Source organism: Channa argus, unplaced genomic scaffold (genome assembly GCF_033026475.1).
Source record: "Channa argus isolate prfri unplaced genomic scaffold, Channa argus male v1.0 Contig009, whole genome shotgun sequence".
Classification (NCBI taxonomy): domain Eukaryota; kingdom Metazoa; phylum Chordata; class Actinopteri; order Anabantiformes; family Channidae; genus Channa; species Channa argus.
The window spans coordinates 1,133,386-1,151,548 of record NW_027125228.1 but is presented as its reverse complement, the minus strand read 5'-3'; the positions used below and the strand labels follow the sequence as shown (position 1 = coordinate 1,151,548).

Below are 18,163 nucleotides of genomic sequence, written 5' to 3'. Positions count from 1 at the left end.
CCAAGCAAAAAAGCTTACAGCACCTGGTATTCCCAGGCGGTCTTCCTACCAAGTACTAACCAGGCCCGGCCCTATTTGGCTGCCGAGATCGGACGAGATCGGGCGCTTAGAGAGCGGTGTGGCCGTAACATGCATTTGATATCATCAACAGCTCTTAAAAACGCTGGAGAAGCAGAATGCATGACACTTGCTAAGAAGAAGATAAATGTGTCAAAGTACAAAGTACTATAACTGTACTGGTCTGTTACGCCCCTTTCTAGGGGGTCAGGGTGCAACATACAAAGATAAATTAGCATGTTCCCTCTCCGATCCCCAAACCAAAATCCAGGATCGAGATGTTCCAACAGAATGATATTTATTTTAAACGAAAGAAAGTGTCAAACAAAACATGACACTACAACTCAGGGCGAACCAAGGCCAACATAATAAACAAAATAAGCCATTTCCCACAGAAAGTGCTAGCTAGCCTGATAGAAATAAACAAACCAAAAGACAGTCGCTAACCCTAACTCCCTAATGTGAAAACAGTCCAAAGAAAATGGCAGTTCACCCCTACAGATTTAATACTATTTACAAAATATACAATTTATAAACAAAACCACGGCACAAAACCTAACAATTCAAAAATGCTAAATAAGGTTTGGAAACCAAGAACAGCAAACAGGTGCTGATGCCAGAAAGAGCCTCGCTAGCTGTTGGGAACCGTACTTTTAAAACTCCAGGAAGTGTAGGATGGACCAATCATCTTCCTGTACTGCCCCCCAATCCGGCCAATCAGGCAGGGCACCTATAAGAACAAGAAAATAAAAACAACACATATGGCCAGGACCGTAACATGGTCTACTAGTAATGAAGCACGATGGTTGGCAAACCAATAAAGTAGCAAAACAGCAATGAAAGAACAAAATTTGATGAAAATATAGAACAATTTCTATGAATAAATAGGCAGTAACACCAGCTTGAGCTGCCCGTAAACCCAAGCAAAAAAGCTTACAGCACCTAGTATTCCCAGGCGGTCTTCCTACCAAGTACTAACCAGGCCCGGCCCTATTTGGCTGCCGAGATCGGACGAGATCGGGCGCTTAGAGAGCGGTGTGTCCGTAACATGCATTTGACATCATCAACAGCTCTTAAAAACGCTAGAGAAGCAGAATGCATGACACTTGCTAAGAAGAAGATAAATGTGGCAAAGTACAAAGTACTATAACTGTACTGGTCTGTTACGCCCCTGTCTAGGGGGTCAGGGTGAAACATACAAAGATAAATTTGCATGTTCCCTCTCCGATCCCCAAACCAAAATCCAGGATTGAGATGTTCCAACAGAATGATATTTATTTTAAACGAAAGAAAGTGTCAAACAAAACATGACACTACAACTCAGGGCGAACCAAGGCCAACATAATAAACAAAATAAGCCATTTCCCACAGAAAGTGCTAGCTAGCCTGATAGAAATAAACAAACCAAAAGATAGTCGCTAACCCTAACTCCCTAATGTGAAAACAAGAGAAAACAATCAAAAGAAAATGGCAGTCCACCCCTACAGATTTAATACTATTTACAAAATATACAATTTATAAACAAAACCACGGCACAAAACCTAACAATTCAAAAATGCTAAATAAGATTTGGAAACCAAGAACAGCAAACAGGTGCTGCTGCCAGAAAGAGCCTCGCTAGCTGTTGGGAACCGTACATTTAAAACTCCAGGAAGTGTAGGATGGACCAATCAGCTTCCTGTACTTCCCCCAAATCCGGCCAATCAGGCACGGCACCTATAAGAACAAGAAAATAAAAACAACACATATGGCCAGGACCGTAACATGGTCTACTAGTAATGAAGCACGATGGTTGACAAACCAATAAAGTAGCAAAACAGCAATGAAAGAACAAAATTTGATGAAAATATAGAACAATTTCTATGAATAAATAGGCAGTAACACCAGCTTGTGCTGCCCGTAAACCCAAGCAAAGAAGCTTACAGCACCTGGTATTCCCAGGCGGTCTTCCTACCAAGTACTAACAAGGCCCGGCCCTATTTGGCTGCCGAGATCGGACGGGATCGGGCGCTTAGAGAGCAGTGTGGCCATAAGCTGCATTTGACATCATCAACAGCTCTCAAAAACGCTGGAGAAGCAGAATGCATGACACTTGCTAAGAAGAAGATAAATGTGGCAAAGTACAAAGCACTATAACTGTACTGGTCTGTTACGCCCCTGTCTAGGGGGTCAGGGTGCAACATACAAAGATAAATTAGCATGTTCCCTCTCCGATCCCCAAACCAAAATCCAGGATCGAGATGTTCCAACAGAATGATATTTATTTTAAACGAAAGAAAGTGTCAAACAAAACATGACACTACAACTCAGGGCGAACCAAGGCCAACATAATAAACAAAATAAGCCATTTCCCACAGAAAGTGCTAGCTAGCCTGATAGAAATAAACAAACCAAAAGACAGTCGCTAACCCTAACTCCCTAATGTGAAAACAGTCCAAAGAAAATGGTAGTTCACCCCTACAGATTTAATACTATTTACAAAATATACAATTTATAAACAAAACCACGGAACAAAACCTAACAATTCAGAAATACTAAATAAGGTTTGGAAACAAAGAACAGCAAACAGGTGCTGATGCCAGAAAGAGCCTCGCTAGCTGTTGGGAACCGTACTTTTAAAACTCCAGGAAGTGTAGGATGGACCACTCAGCTTCCGGTACTGCCCCCCAATCCGGCCAATCAGGCAGGGCACCTATAAGAACAAGAAAATAAAAACAACACATATGGCCAGGACCGTAACATGGTCTATTAGTAATGAAGCACGATGGTTGACAAACCAATAAAGTAGCAAAACAGCAATGAAAGAACAAAATTTGATGAAAATATAGAACAATTTCTATGAATAAATAGGCAGTAACACCAGCTTGTGCTGCCCGTAAACCCAAGCAAAAAAGCTTACAGCACCTGGTATTCCCAGGCGGTCTTCCTACCAAGTACTAACCAGGCCCGGCTCTATTTGGCTGCCGAGATCGGACGAGATCGGGCGCTTAGAGAGCAGTGTGGCCGTAAGCTGCATTTGACATCATCAACAGCTCTTAAAAACGCTGGAGAAGCAGAATGCATGACACTTGCTAAGAAGAAGATAAATGTGGCAAAGTACAAAGTACTATAACTGTACTGGTCTGTTACGCCCCTGTCTAGGGGGTCAGGGTGCCACATACAAAGATAAATTAGCATGTTCCCTCTCCGATCCCCAAACCAAAATCCAGGATCGAGATGTTCCAACAGAATGATATTTATTTTAAACGAAAGAAAGTGTCAAACAAAACATGACACTACAACTCAGGGCGAACCAAGGCCAACATAATAAACAAAATAAGCCATTTCCCACAGAGAGTGCTAGCTAGCCTGATAGAAATAAACAAACCAAAAGACAGTCGCTAACCCTAACTCCCTAATGTGAAAACAGTCCAAAGAAAATGGCAGTTCACCCCTACAGATTTAATACTATTTACAAAATATACAATTTATAAACAAAACCACGGCACAAAACCTAACAATTTAAAAATGCTAAATAAGATTTGGAAACCAAGAACAGCAAACAGGTGCTGCTGCCAGAAAGAGCCTCGCTAGCTGTTGGGAACCGTACTTTTAAAACTCCAGGAAGTGTAGGATGGACCAATCAGCTTCCTGTACTTCCCCCAAATCCAGCCAATCAGGCAGGGCACCTATAAGAACAAGAAAATAAAAACAACACATATGGCCATGACCGTAACATGGTCTACTAGTAATGAAGCACGATGGTTGACAAACCAATAAAGTAGCAAAACAGCAATGAAAGAACAAAATTTGATGAAAATATAGAACAATTTCTATGAATAAATAGGCAGTAACACCAGCTTGAGCTGCCCGTAAACCCAAGCAAAAAAGCTTACAGCACCTGGTATTCCCAGGCGGTCTTCCTACCAAGTACTAACCAGGTCCGGCCCTATTTGGCTGCTGAGATCGGACGAGATCGGGCGCTCAGAGAGCGGTGTGGCCGTAAGCTGCATTTGACATCATCAACAGCTCTTAAAAACGCTGGAGAAGCAGAATGCATGACACTTGCTAAGAAGAAGATAAATGTGGCAAAGTACAAAGTACTATAACTGTACTGGTCTGTTACGCCCCTGTCTAGGGGGTCAGGGTGCAACATACAAAGATAAATTAGCATGTTCCCTCTCCGATCCCCAAACCAAAATCCAGAATCGAGATGTTCCAACAGAATGATATTTATTTTAAACGAAAGAAAGTGTCAAACAAAACATGACACTACAACTCAGGGCGAACCAAGGCCAACATAATAAACAAAATAAGCCATTTCCCACAGAAAGTGCTAGCTAGCCTGATAGAAAGAAACAAACCAAAAGATAGTCGCTAACCCTAACTCCCTAATGTGAAAACAAGAGAAAACAATCAAAAGAAAAATGGCAGTCCACCCCTACAGATTTAATACTATTTACAAAATATACAATTTATAAACAAAACCACGGCACAAAACCTAACAATTCAAAAATGCTAAATAAGATTTGGAAACTAAGAACAGCAAACAGGTGCTGCTGCCAGAAAGAGCCTCGCTAGCTGTTGGGAACCATACTTTTAAAACTCCAGGAAGTGTAGGATGGACCAATCAGCTTCCTGTACTTCCCCCAAATCCGGCCAATCAGGCAGGGCACCTATAAGAACAAGAAAATAAAAACAACACATATGGCCATGACCGTAACATGGTCTACTAGTAATGAAGCACGATGGTTGACAAACGAATAAAGTAGCAAAACAGCAATGAAAGAACAAAATTTGATGAAAATATAGAACAATTTCTATGAATAAATAGGCAGTAACACCAGCTTGAGCTGCCCGTAAACCCAAGCAAAAAAGCTTACAGCACCTGGTATTCCCAGGCGGTCTTCCTACCAAGTACTAACCAGGCCCGGTTCTATTTGGCTGCCGAGATCGGACGAGATCGGGCGCTTAGAGAGCGGTGTGGCCGTAAGCTGCATTTGACATTATCAACAGCTCTTAAAAACGCTAGAGAAGCAGAATGCATGACACTTGCTAAGAAGAAGATAAATGTGGCAAAGTACAAAGTACTATAACTGTACTGGTCTGTTACGCCCCTGTCTAGGGGGTCAGGGTGAAACATACAAAGATAAATTTGCATGTTCCCTCTCCGATCCTCAAACCAAAATCCAGGATTGAGATGTTCCAACAGAATGATATTTATTTTAAACGAAAGAAAGTGTCAAACAAAACATGACACTACAACTCAGGGCGAACCAAGGCCAACATAATAAACAAAATAAGCCATTTCCCACAGAAAGTGCTAGCTAGCCTGATAGAAATAAACAAACCAAAAGATAGTCGCTAACCCTAACTCCCTAATGTGAAAACAAGAGAAAACAATCAAAAGAAAATGGCAGTCCACCCCTACAGATTTAATACTATTTACAAAATATACAATTTATAAACAAAACCACGGCACAAAACCTAACAATTCAAAAATGCTAAATAAGATTTGGAAACCAAGAACAGCAAACAGGTGCTGCTGCCAGAAAGAGCCTCGCTAGCTGTTGGGAACCGTACTTTTAAAACTCCAGGAAGTGTAGGATGGACCAATCAGCTTCCTGTACTTCCCCCAAATCCGGCCAATCAGGCAGGGCACCTATAAGAACAAGAAAATAAAAACAACACATATGGCCAGGACCGTAACATGGTCTACTAGTAATGAAGCACGATGGTTGACAAACCAATAAAGTAGCAAAACAGCAATGAAAGAACAAAATTTGATGAAAATATAGAACAATTTCTATGAATAAATAGGCAGTAACACCAGCTTGAGCTGCCCGTAAACCCAAGCAAAAAAGCTTACAGCACCTGGTATTCCCAGGCGGTCTTCCTACCAAGTACTAACCAGGCCCGGCCCTATTTGGCTGCCGAGATCGGACGAGATCGGGCGCTTAGAGAGCGGTGTGGCCGTAACATGCATTTGACATCATCAACAGCTCTTAAAAACGCTAGAGAAGTAGAATGCATGACACTTGCTAAGAAGAAGATAAATGTGGCAAAGTACAAAGTACTATAACTGTACTGGTCTGTTACGCCCCTGTCTAGGGGGTCAGGGTGAAACATACAAAGATAAATTTGCATGTTCCCTCTCCGATCCCCAAACCAAAATCCAGGATTGAGATGTTCCAACAGAATGATATTTATTTTAAACGAAAGAAAGTGTCAAACAAAACATGACACTACAACTCAGGGCGAACCAAGGCCAACATAATAAACAAAATAAGCCATTTCCCACAGAAAGTGCTAGCTAGCCTGATAGAAAGAAACAAACCAAAAGACAGTCGCTAACCCTAACTCCCTAATGTGAAAACAAGAGAAAACAATCAAAAGAAAAATGGCAGTCCACCCCTACAGATTTAATACTATTTACAAAATATACAATTTATAAACAAAACCACGGCACAAAACCTAACAATTCAAAAATGCTAAATAAGGTTTGGAAACCAAGAACAGCAAACAGGTGCTGATGCCAGAAAGAGCCTCGCTAGCTGTTGAGAACCATACTTTTAAAACTCCAGGAAGTGTAGGATGGACCAATCAGCTTCCTGTACTGCCCCCCAATCCAGCCAATCAGGCAGGGCACCTATAAGAACAAGAAAATAAAAACAACACATATGGCCAGGACCGTAACATGGTCTACTAGTAATGAAGCACGATGGTTGGCAAACCAATAAAGTAGCAAAACAGCAATGAAAGAACAAAATTTGATGAAAATATAGAACAATTTCTATGAATAAATAGGCAGTAACACCAGCTTGTGCTGCCCGTAAACCCAAGCAAAAAAGCTTACAGCACCTGGTATTCCCAGGCGGTCTTCCTACCAAGTACTAACCAGGCCCGGCTCTATTTGGCTGCCGAGATCGGACGAGATCGGGCGCTTAGAGAGCGGTGTGGCCGTAAGCTGCATTTGATATCATCAACAGCTCTTAAAAACGCTGGAGAAGCAGAATGCATGACACTTGCTAAGAAGAAGATAAATGTGGCAAAGTACAAAGTACTATAACTGTACTGGTCTGTTACGCCCCTGTCTAGGGGGTCAGGGTGAAACATACAAAGATAAATTTGCATGTTCCCTCTCCGATCCCCAAACCAAAATCCAGGATCGACATGTTCCAACAGAATGATATTTATTTTAAACGAAAGAAAGTGTCAAACAAAACATGACACTACAACTCAGGGCGAACCAAGGCCAACATAATAAACAAAATAAGCCATTTCCCACAGAAAGTGCTAGCTAGCCTGATAGAAAGAAACAAACCAAAAGACAGTCGCTAACCCTAACTCCCTAATGTGAAAACAGTCCAAAGAAAATGGCAGTTCACCCCTACAGATTTAATACTATTTACAAAATATACAATTTATAAACAAAACCACGGCACAAAACCTAACAATTCAAAAATGCTAAATAAGATTTGGAAACCAAGAACAGCAAACAGGTGCTGCTGCCAGAAAGAGCCTCGCTAGCTGTTGGGAACCGTACATTTAAAACTCCAGGAAGTGTAGGATGGACCAATCAGCTTCCTGTACTTCCCCCAAATCCGGCCAATCAGGCACGGCACCTATAAGAACAAGAAAATAAAAACAACACATATGGCCAGGACCGTAACATGGTCTACTAGTAATGAAGCACGATGGTTGACAAACCAATAAAGTAGCAAAACAGCAATGAAAGAACAAAATTTGATTAAAATATAGAACAATTTCTATGAATAAATAGGCAGTAACACCAGCTTGTGCTGCCCGTAAACCCAAGCAAAAAAGCTTACAGCACTTGGTATTCCCAGGCGGTCTTCCTAACAAGTACTAACCAGGCCCAGCCCTATTTGGCTGCCGAGATCGGACGAGATCGGGCGCTCAGAGAGCGGTGTGGCCGTAAGCTGCATTTGACATCATCAACAGCTCTTAAAAACGCTGGAGAAGAAGAATGCATGACACTTGCTAAGAAGAAGATAAATGTGGCAAAGTACAAAGTACTATAACTGTACTGGTCTGTTACGCCCCTGTCTAGGGGGTCAGGGTGCAACATACAAAGATAAATTAGCATGTTCCCTCTCCGATCCCCAAACCAAAATCCAGAATCGAGATGTTCCAACAGAATGATATTTATTTTAAACGAAAGAAAGTGTCAAACAAAACATGACACTACAACTCAGGGCGAACCAAGGCCAACATAATAAACAAAATAAGCCATTTCCCACAGAAAGTGCTAGCTAGCCTGATAGAAATAAACAAACCAAATAATAGTCGCTAACCCTAACTCCCTAATGTGAAAACAAGAGAAAACAATCAAAAGAAAAATGGCAGTCCACCCCTACAGATTTAATACTATTTACAAAATATACAATTTATAAACAAAACCACGGCACAAAACCTAACAATTCAAAAATGCTAAATAAGATTTGGAAACTAAGAACAGCAAACAGGTGCTGCTGCCAGAAAGAGCCTCGCTAGCTGTTGGGAACCGTACTTTTAAAACTCCAGGAAGTGTAGGATGGACCAATCAGCTTCCTGTACTTCCCCCAAATCCAGCCAATCAGGCAGGGCACCTATAAGAACAAGAAAATAAAAACAACACATATGGCCATGACCGTAACATGGTCTACTAGTAATGAAGCACGATGGTTGACAAACCAATAAAGTAGCAAAACAGCAATGAAAGAACAAAATTTGATGAAAATATAGAACAATTTCTATGAATAAATAGGCAGTAACACCAGCTTGAGCTGCCCGTAAACCCAAGCAAAAAAGCTTACAGCACCTGGTATTCCCAGGCGGTCTTCCTACCAAGTACTAACCAGGCCCGGCTCTATTTGGCTGCCGAGATCGGACGAGATCGGGCGCTTAGAGAGCGGTGTGGCCGTAAGCTGCATTTGACATTATCAACAGCTCTTAAAAACGCTAGAGAAGCAGAATGCATGACACTTGCTAAGAAGAAGATAAATGTGGCAAAGTACAAAGTACTATAACTGTACTGGTCTGTTACGCCCCTGTCTAGGGGGTCAGGGTGAAACATACAAAGATAAATTTGCATGTTCCCTCTCCGATCCTCAAACCAAAATCCAGGATTGAGATGTTCCAACAGAATGATATTTATTTTAAACGAAAGAAAGTGTCAAACAAAACATGACACTACAACTCAGGGCGAACCAAGGCCAACATAATAAACAAAATAAGCCATTTCCCACAGAAAGTGCTAGCTAGCCTGATAGAAATAAACAAACCAAAAGATAGTCGCTAACCCTAACTCCCTAATGTGAAAACAAGAGAAAACAATCAAAAGAAAATGGCAGTCCACCCCTACAGATTTAATACTATTTACAAAATATACAATTTATAAACAAAACCACGGCACAAAACCTAACAATTCAAAAATGCTAAATAAGATTTGGAAACCAAGAACAGCAAACAGGTGCTGCTGCCAGAAAGAGCCTCGCTAGCTGTTGGGAACCGTACTTTTAAAACTCCAGGAAGTGTAGGATGGACCAATCAGCTTCCTGTACTTCCCCCAAATCCGGCCAATCAGGCAGGGCACCTATAAGAACAAGAAAATAAAAACAACACATATGGCCAGGACCGTAACATGGTCTACTAGTAATGAAGCACGATGGTTGACAAACCAATAAAGTAGCAAAACAGCAATGAAAGAACAAAATTTGATGAAAATATAGAACAATTTCTATGAATAAATAGGCAGTAACACCAGCTTGAGCTGCCCGTAAACCCAAGCAAAAAAGCTTACAGCACCTGGTATTCCCAGGCGGTCTTCCTACCAAGTACTAACCAGGCCCGGCCCTATTTGGCTGCCGAGATCGGACGAGATCGGGCGCTTAGAGAGCGGTGTGGCCGTAACATGCATTTGACATCATCAACAGCTCTTAAAAACGCTAGAGAAGTAGAATGCATGACACTTGCTAAGAAGAAGATAAATGTGGCAAAGTACAAAGTACTATAACTGTACTGGTCTGTTACGCCCCTGTCTAGGGGGTCAGGGTGAAACATACAAAGATAAATTTGCATGTTCCCTCTCCGATCCCCAAACCAAAATCCAGGATTGAGATGTTCCAACAGAATGATATTTATTTTAAACGAAAGAAAGTGTCAAACAAAACATGACACTACAACTCAGGGCGAACCAAGGCCAACATAATAAACAAAATAAGCCATTTCCCACAGAAAGTGCTAGCTAGCCTGATAGAAAGAAACAAACCAAAAGACAGTCGCTAACCCTAACTCCCTAATGTGAAAACAAGAGAAAACAATCAAAAGAAAAATGGCAGTCCACCCCTACAGATTTAATACTATTTACAAAATATACAATTTATAAACAAAACCACGGCACAAAACCTAACAATTCAAAAATGCTAAATAAGGTTTGGAAACCAAGAACAGCAAACAGGTGCTGATGCCAGAAAGAGCCTCGCTAGCTGTTGAGAACCATACTTTTAAAACTCCAGGAAGTGTAGGATGGACCAATCAGCTTCCTGTACTGCCCCCCAATCCAGCCAATCAGGCAGGGCACCTATAAGAACAAGAAAATAAAAACAACACATATGGCCAGGACCGTAACATGGTCTACTAGTAATGAAGCACGATGGTTGGCAAACCAATAAAGTAGCAAAACAGCAATGAAAGAACAAAATTTGATGAAAATATAGAACAATTTCTATGAATAAATAGGCAGTAACACCAGCTTGTGCTGCCCGTAAACCCAAGCAAAAAAGCTTACAGCACCTGGTATTCCCAGGCGGTCTTCCTACCAAGTACTAACCAGGCCCGGCTCTATTTGGCTGCCGAGATCGGACGAGATCGGGCGCTTAGAGAGCGGTGTGGCCGTAAGCTGCATTTGATATCATCAACAGCTCTTAAAAACGCTGGAGAAGCAGAATGCATGACACTTGCTAAGAAGAAGATAAATGTGGCAAAGTACAAAGTACTATAACTGTACTGGTCTGTTACGCCCCTGTCTAGGGGGTCAGGGTGAAACATACAAAGATAAATTTGCATGTTCCCTCTCCGATCCCCAAACCAAAATCCAGGATCGACATGTTCCAACAGAATGATATTTATTTTAAACGAAAGAAAGTGTCAAACAAAACATGACACTACAACTCAGGGCGAACCAAGGCCAACATAATAAACAAAATAAGCCATTTCCCACAGAAAGTGCTAGCTAGCCTGATAGAAAGAAACAAACCAAAAGACAGTCGCTAACCCTAACTCCCTAATGTGAAAACAGTCCAAAGAAAATGGCAGTTCACCCCTACAGATTTAATACTATTTACAAAATATACAATTTATAAACAAAACCACGGCACAAAACCTAACAATTCAAAAATGCTAAATAAGATTTGGAAACCAAGAACAGCAAACAGGTGCTGCTGCCAGAAAGAGCCTCGCTAGCTGTTGGGAACCGTACATTTAAAACTCCAGGAAGTGTAGGATGGACCAATCAGCTTCCTGTACTTCCCCCAAATCCGGCCAATCAGGCACGGCACCTATAAGAACAAGAAAATAAAAACAACACATATGGCCAGGACCGTAACATGGTCTACTAGTAATGAAGCACGATGGTTGACAAACCAATAAAGTAGCAAAACAGCAATGAAAGAACAAAATTTGATTAAAATATAGAACAATTTCTATGAATAAATAGGCAGTAACACCAGCTTGTGCTGCCCGTAAACCCAAGCAAAAAAGCTTACAGCACTTGGTATTCCCAGGCGGTCTTCCTAACAAGTACTAACCAGGCCCAGCCCTATTTGGCTGCCGAGATCGGACGAGATCGGGCGCTCAGAGAGCGGTGTGGCCGTAAGCTGCATTTGACATCATCAACAGCTCTTAAAAACGCTGGAGAAGCAGAATGCATGACACTTGCTAAGAAGAAGATAAATGTGGCAAAGTACAAAGTACTATAACTGTACTGGTCTGTTACGCCCCTGTCTAGGGGGTCAGGGTGCAACATACAAAGATAAATTAGCATGTTCCCTCTCCGATCCCCAAACCAAAATCCAGAATCGAGATGTTCCAACAGAATGATATTTATTTTAAACGAAAGAAAGTGTCAAACAAAACATGACACTACAACTCAGGGCGAACCAAGGCCAACATAATAAACAAAATAAGCCATTTCCCACAGAAAGTGCTAGCTAGCCTGATAGAAAGAAACAAACCAAAAGATAGTCGCTAACCCTAACTCCCTAATGTGAAAACAAGAGAAAACAATCAAAAGAAAAATGGCAGTCCACCCCTACAGATTTAATACTATTTACAAAATATACAATTTATAAACAAAACCACGGCACAAAACCTAACAATTCAAAAATGCTAAATAAGATTTGGAAACTAAGAACAGCAAACAGGTGCTGCTGCCAGAAAGAGCCTCGCTAGCTGTTGGGAACCATACTTTTAAAACTCCAGGAAGTGTAGGATGGACCAATCAGCTTCCTGTACTTCCCCCAAATCCGGCCAATCAGGCAGGGCACCTATAAGAACAAGAAAATAAAAACAACACATATGGCCATGACCGTAACATGGTCTACTAGTAATGAAGCACGATGGTTGACAAACGAATAAAGTAGCAAAACAGCAATGAAAGAACAAAATTTGATGAAAATATAGAACAATTTCTATGAATAAATAGGCAGTAACACCAGCTTGAGCTGCCCGTAAACCCAAGCAAAAAAGCTTACAGCACCTGGTATTCCCAGGCGGTCTTCCTACCAAGTACTAACCAGGCCCGGTTCTATTTGGCTGCCGAGATCGGACGAGATCGGGCGCTTAGAGAGCGGTGTGGCCGTAAGCTGCATTTGACATTATCAACAGCTCTTAAAAACGCTAGAGAAGCAGAATGCATGACACTTGCTAAGAAGAAGATAAATGTGGCAAAGTACAAAGTACTATAACTGTACTGGTCTGTTACGCCCCTGTCTAGGGGGTCAGGGTGAAACATACAAAGATAAATTTGCATGTTCCCTCTCCGATCCTCAAACCAAAATCCAGGATTGAGATGTTCCAACAGAATGATATTTATTTTAAACGAAAGAAAGTGTCAAACAAAACATGACACTACAACTCAGGGCGAACCAAGGCCAACATAATAAACAAAATAAGCCATTTCCCACAGAAAGTGCTAGCTAGCCTGATAGAAATAAACAAACCAAAAGACAGTCGCTAACCCTAACTCCCTAATGTGAAAACAAGAGAAAACAATCAAAAGAAAATGGCAGTCCACCCCTACAGATTTAATACTATTTACAAAATATACAATTTATAAACAAAACCACGGCACAAAACCTAACAATTCAAAAATGCTAAATAAGATTTGGAAACCAAGAACAGCAAACAGGTGCTGCTGCCAGAAAGAGCCTCGCTAGCTGTTGGGAACCGTACTTTTAAAACTCCAGGAAGTGTAGGATGGACCAATCAGCTTCCTGTACTTCCCCCAAATCCGGCCAATCAGGCAGGGCACCTATAAGAACAAGAAAATAAAAACAACACATATGGCCAGGACCGTAACATGGTCTACTAGTAATGAAGCACGATGGTTGACAAACCAATAAAGTAGCAAAACAGCAATGAAAGAACAAAATTTGATGAAAATATAGAACAATTTCTATGAATAAATAGGCAGTAACACCAGCTTGAGCTGCCCGTAAACCCAAGCAAAAAAGCTTACAGCACCTGGTATTCCCAGGCGGTCTTCCTACCAAGTACTAACCAGGCCCGGCCCTATTTGGCTGCCGAGATCGGACGAGATCGGGCGCTTAGAGAGCGGTGTGGCCGTAACATGCATTTGACATCATCAACAGCTCTTAAAAACGCTAGAGAAGTAGAATGCATGACACTTGCTAAGAAGAAGATAAATGTGGCAAAGTACAAAGTACTATAACTGTACTGGTCTGTTACGCCCCTGTCTAGGGGGTCAGGGTGAAACATACAAAGATAAATTTGCATGTTCCCTCTCCGATCCCCAAACCAAAATCCAGGATTGAGATGTTCCAACAGAATGATATTTATTTTAAACGAAAGAAAGTGTCAAACAAAACATGACACTACAACTCAGGGCGAACCAAGGCCAACATAATAAACAAAATAAGCCATTTCCCACAGAAAGTGCTAGCTAGCCTGATAGAAAGAAACAAACCAAAAGACAGTCGCTAACCCTAACTCCCTAATGTGAAAACAAGAGAAAACAATCAAAAGAAAAATGGCAGTCCACCCCTACAGATTTAATACTATTTACAAAATATACAATTTATAAACAAAACCACGGCACAAAACCTAACAATTCAAAAATGCTAAATAAGGTTTGGAAACCAAGAACAGCAAACAGGTGCTGATGCCAGAAAGAGCCTCGCTAGCTGTTGAGAACCATACTTTTAAAACTCCAGGAAGTGTAGGATGGACCAATCAGCTTCCTGTACTGCCCCCCAATCCAGCCAATCAGGCAGGGCACCTATAAGAACAAGAAAATAAAAACAACACATATGGCCAGGACCGTAACATGGTCTACTAGTAATGAAGCACGATGGTTGGCAAACCAATAAAGTAGCAAAACAGCAATGAAAGAACAAAATTTGATGAAAATATAGAACAATTTCTATGAATAAATAGGCAGTAACACCAGCTTGTGCTGCCCGTAAACCCAAGCAAAAAAGCTTACAGCACCTGGTATTCCCAGGCGGTCTTCCTACCAAGTACTAACCAGGCCCGGCTCTATTTGGCTGCCGAGATCGGACGAGATCGGGCGCTTAGAGAGCGGTGTGGCCGTAAGCTGCATTTGATATCATCAACAGCTCTTAAAAACGCTGGAGAAGCAGAATGCATGACACTTGCTAAGAAGAAGATAAATGTGGCAAAGTACAAAGTACTATAACTGTACTGGTCTGTTACGCCCCTGTCTAGGGGGTCAGGGTGAAACATACAAAGATAAATTTGCATGTTCCCTCTCCGATCCCCAAACCAAAATCCAGGATCGACATGTTCCAACAGAATGATATTTATTTTAAACGAAAGAAAGTGTCAAACAAAACATGACACTACAACTCAGGGCGAACCAAGGCCAACATAATAAACAAAATAAGCCATTTCCCACAGAAAGTGCTAGCTAGCCTGATAGAAAGAAACAAACCAAAAGACAGTCGCTAACCCTAACTCCCTAATGTGAAAACAGTCCAAAGAAAATGGCAGTTCACCCCTACAGATTTAATACTATTTACAAAATATACAATTTATAAACAAAACCACGGCACAAAACCTAACAATTCAAAAATGCTAAATAAGATTTGGAAACCAAGAACAGCAAACAGGTGCTGCTGCCAGAAAGAGCCTCGCTAGCTGTTGGGAACCGTACATTTAAAACTCCAGGAAGTGTAGGATGGACCAATCAGCTTCCTGTACTTCCCCCAAATCCGGCCAATCAGGCACGGCACCTATAAGAACAAGAAAATAAAAACAACACATATGGCCAGGACCGTAACATGGTCTACTAGTAATGAAGCACGATGGTTGACAAACCAATAAAGTAGCAAAACAGCAATGAAAGAACAAAATTTGATTAAAATATAGAACAATTTCTATGAATAAATAGGCAGTAACACCAGCTTGTGCTGCCCGTAAACCCAAGCAAAAAAGCTTACAGCACTTGGTATTCCCAGGCGGTCTTCCTAACAAGTACTAACCAGGCCCAGCCCTATTTGGCTGCCGAGATCGGACGAGATCGGGCGCTCAGAGAGCGGTGTGGCCGTAAGCTGCATTTGACATCATCAACAGCTCTTAAAAACGCTGGAGAAGAAGAATGCATGACACTTGCTAAGAAGAAGATAAATGTGGCAAAGTACAAAGTACTATAACTGTACTGGTCTGTTACGCCCCTGTCTAGGGGGTCAGGGTGCAACATACAAAGATAAATTAGCATGTTCCCTCTCCGATCCCCAAACCAAAATCCAGAATCGAGATGTTCCAACAGAATGATATTTATTTTAAACGAAAGAAAGTGTCAAACAAAACATGACACTACAACTCAGGGCGAACCAAGGCCAACATAATAAACAAAATAAGCCATTTCCCACAGAAAGTGCTAGCTAGCCTGATAGAAATAAACAAACCAAATAATAGTCGCTAACCCTAACTCCCTAATGTGAAAACAAGAGAAAACAATCAAAAGAAAAATGGCAGTCCACCCCTACAGATTTAATACTATTTACAAAATATACAATTTATAAACAAAACCACGGCACAAAACCTAACAATTCAAAAATGCTAAATAAGATTTGGAAACTAAGAACAGCAAACAGGTGCTGCTGCCAGAAAGAGCCTCGCTAGCTGTTGGGAACCGTACTTTTAAAACTCCAGGAAGTGTAGGATGGACCAATCAGCTTCCTGTACTTCCCCCAAATCCAGCCAATCAGGCAGGGCACCTATAAGAACAAGAAAATAAAAACAACACATATGGCCATGACCGTAACATGGTCTACTAGTAATGAAGCACGATGGTTGACAAACCAATAAAGTAGCAAAACAGCAATGAAAGAACAAAATTTGATGAAAATATAGAACAATTTCTATGAATAAATAGGCAGTAACACCAGCTTGAGCTGCCCGTAAACCCAAGCAAAAAAGCTTACAGCACCTGGTATTCCCAGGCGGTCTTCCTACCAAGTACTAACCAGGCCCGGCTCTATTTGGCTGCCGAGATCGGACGAGATCGGGCGCTTAGAGAGCGGTGTGGCCGTAAGCTGCATTTGACATTATCAACAGCTCTTAAAAACGCTAGAGAAGCAGAATGCATGACACTTGCTAAGAAGAAGATAAATGTGGCAAAGTACAAAGTACTATAACTGTACTGGTCTGTTACGCCCCTGTCTAGGGGGTCAGGGTGAAACATACAAAGATAAATTTGCATGTTCCCTCTCCGATCCTCAAACCAAAATCCAGGATTGAGATGTTCCAACAGAATGATATTTATTTTAAACGAAAGAAAGTGTCAAACAAAACATGACACTACAACTCAGGGCGAACCAAGGCCAACATAATAAACAAAATAAGCCATTTCCCACAGAAAGTGCTAGCTAGCCTGATAGAAATAAACAAACCAAAAGATAGTCGCTAACCCTAACTCCCTAATGTGAAAACAAGAGAAAACAATCAAAAGAAAATGGCAGTCCACCCCTACAGATTTAATACTATTTACAAAATATACAATTTATAAACAAAACCACGGCACAAAACCTAACAATTCAAAAATGCTAAATAAGATTTGGAAACCAAGAACAGCAAACAGGTGCTGCTGCCAGAAAGAGCCTCGCTAGCTGTTGGGAACCGTACTTTTAAAACTCCAGGAAGTGTAGGATGGACCAATCAGCTTCCTGTACTTCCCCCAAATCCGGCCAATCAGGCAGGGCACCTATAAGAACAAGAAAATAAAAACAACACATATGGCCAGGACCGTAACATGGTCTACTAGTAATGAAGCACGATGGTTGACAAACCAATAAAGTAGCAAAACAGCAATGAAAGAACAAAATTTGATGAAAATATAGAACAATTTCTATGAATAAATAGGCAGTAACACCAGCTTGTGCTGCCCGTAAACCCAAGCAAAAAAGCTTACAGCACCTGGTATTCCCAGGCGGTCTTCCTACCAAGTACTAACCAGGCCCGGCTCTATTTGGCTGCCGAGATCGGACGAGATCGGGCGCTTAGAGAGCGGTGTGGCCGTAAGCTGCATTTGATATCATCAACAGCTCTTAAAAACGCTGGAGAAGCAGAATGCATGACACTTGCTAAGAAGAAGATAAATGTGGCAAAGTACAAAGTACTATAACTGTACTGGTCTGTTACGCCCCTGTCTAGGGGGTCAGGGTGAAACATACAAAGATAAATTTGCATGTTCCCTCTCCGATCCCCAAACCAAAATCCAGGATCGACATGTTCCAACAGAATGATATTTATTTTAAACGAAAGAAAGTGTCAAACAAAACATGACACTACAACTCAGGGCGAACCAAGGCCAACATAATAAACAAAATAAGCCATTTCCCACAGAAAGTGCTAGCTAGCC

General features: G+C 41.3%; 19 pseudogenes; all 19 read right to left on the bottom strand.

Moving 5' to 3' along the window:
• Nucleotides 1-11: 11 nt before the first annotated feature.
• Nucleotides 12-130, bottom strand: LOC137110536 (5S ribosomal RNA; annotated as a pseudogene).
• An 857-nt stretch (nt 131-987) lies between these two features.
• LOC137110936 (5S ribosomal RNA) lies at nt 988-1,106 on the bottom strand (annotated as a pseudogene).
• Nucleotides 1,107-1,973: 867 nt separating this feature from the next.
• On the bottom strand, nt 1,974-2,092 carry LOC137110690 (5S ribosomal RNA; annotated as a pseudogene).
• An 857-nt stretch (nt 2,093-2,949) lies between these two features.
• Nucleotides 2,950-3,068, bottom strand: LOC137110165 (5S ribosomal RNA; annotated as a pseudogene).
• An 857-nt stretch (nt 3,069-3,925) lies between these two features.
• Nucleotides 3,926-4,044, bottom strand: LOC137110761 (5S ribosomal RNA; annotated as a pseudogene).
• An 868-nt stretch (nt 4,045-4,912) lies between these two features.
• On the bottom strand, nt 4,913-5,031 carry LOC137110217 (5S ribosomal RNA; annotated as a pseudogene).
• Nucleotides 5,032-5,898: 867 nt separating this feature from the next.
• Nucleotides 5,899-6,017, bottom strand: LOC137110534 (5S ribosomal RNA; annotated as a pseudogene).
• An 868-nt stretch (nt 6,018-6,885) lies between these two features.
• On the bottom strand, nt 6,886-7,004 carry LOC137111206 (5S ribosomal RNA; annotated as a pseudogene).
• An 857-nt stretch (nt 7,005-7,861) lies between these two features.
• LOC137110728 (5S ribosomal RNA) lies at nt 7,862-7,980 on the bottom strand (annotated as a pseudogene).
• Nucleotides 7,981-8,848: 868 nt separating this feature from the next.
• On the bottom strand, nt 8,849-8,967 carry LOC137111205 (5S ribosomal RNA; annotated as a pseudogene).
• An 867-nt stretch (nt 8,968-9,834) lies between these two features.
• Nucleotides 9,835-9,953, bottom strand: LOC137110533 (5S ribosomal RNA; annotated as a pseudogene).
• An 868-nt stretch (nt 9,954-10,821) lies between these two features.
• LOC137111204 (5S ribosomal RNA) lies at nt 10,822-10,940 on the bottom strand (annotated as a pseudogene).
• An 857-nt stretch (nt 10,941-11,797) lies between these two features.
• Nucleotides 11,798-11,916, bottom strand: LOC137110727 (5S ribosomal RNA; annotated as a pseudogene).
• Nucleotides 11,917-12,784: 868 nt separating this feature from the next.
• Nucleotides 12,785-12,903, bottom strand: LOC137110216 (5S ribosomal RNA; annotated as a pseudogene).
• Nucleotides 12,904-13,770: 867 nt separating this feature from the next.
• LOC137110531 (5S ribosomal RNA) lies at nt 13,771-13,889 on the bottom strand (annotated as a pseudogene).
• An 868-nt stretch (nt 13,890-14,757) lies between these two features.
• LOC137111203 (5S ribosomal RNA) lies at nt 14,758-14,876 on the bottom strand (annotated as a pseudogene).
• Nucleotides 14,877-15,733: 857 nt separating this feature from the next.
• On the bottom strand, nt 15,734-15,852 carry LOC137110726 (5S ribosomal RNA; annotated as a pseudogene).
• An 868-nt stretch (nt 15,853-16,720) lies between these two features.
• LOC137111202 (5S ribosomal RNA) lies at nt 16,721-16,839 on the bottom strand (annotated as a pseudogene).
• An 867-nt stretch (nt 16,840-17,706) lies between these two features.
• On the bottom strand, nt 17,707-17,825 carry LOC137111200 (5S ribosomal RNA; annotated as a pseudogene).
• Nucleotides 17,826-18,163: the final 338 nt, after the last annotated feature.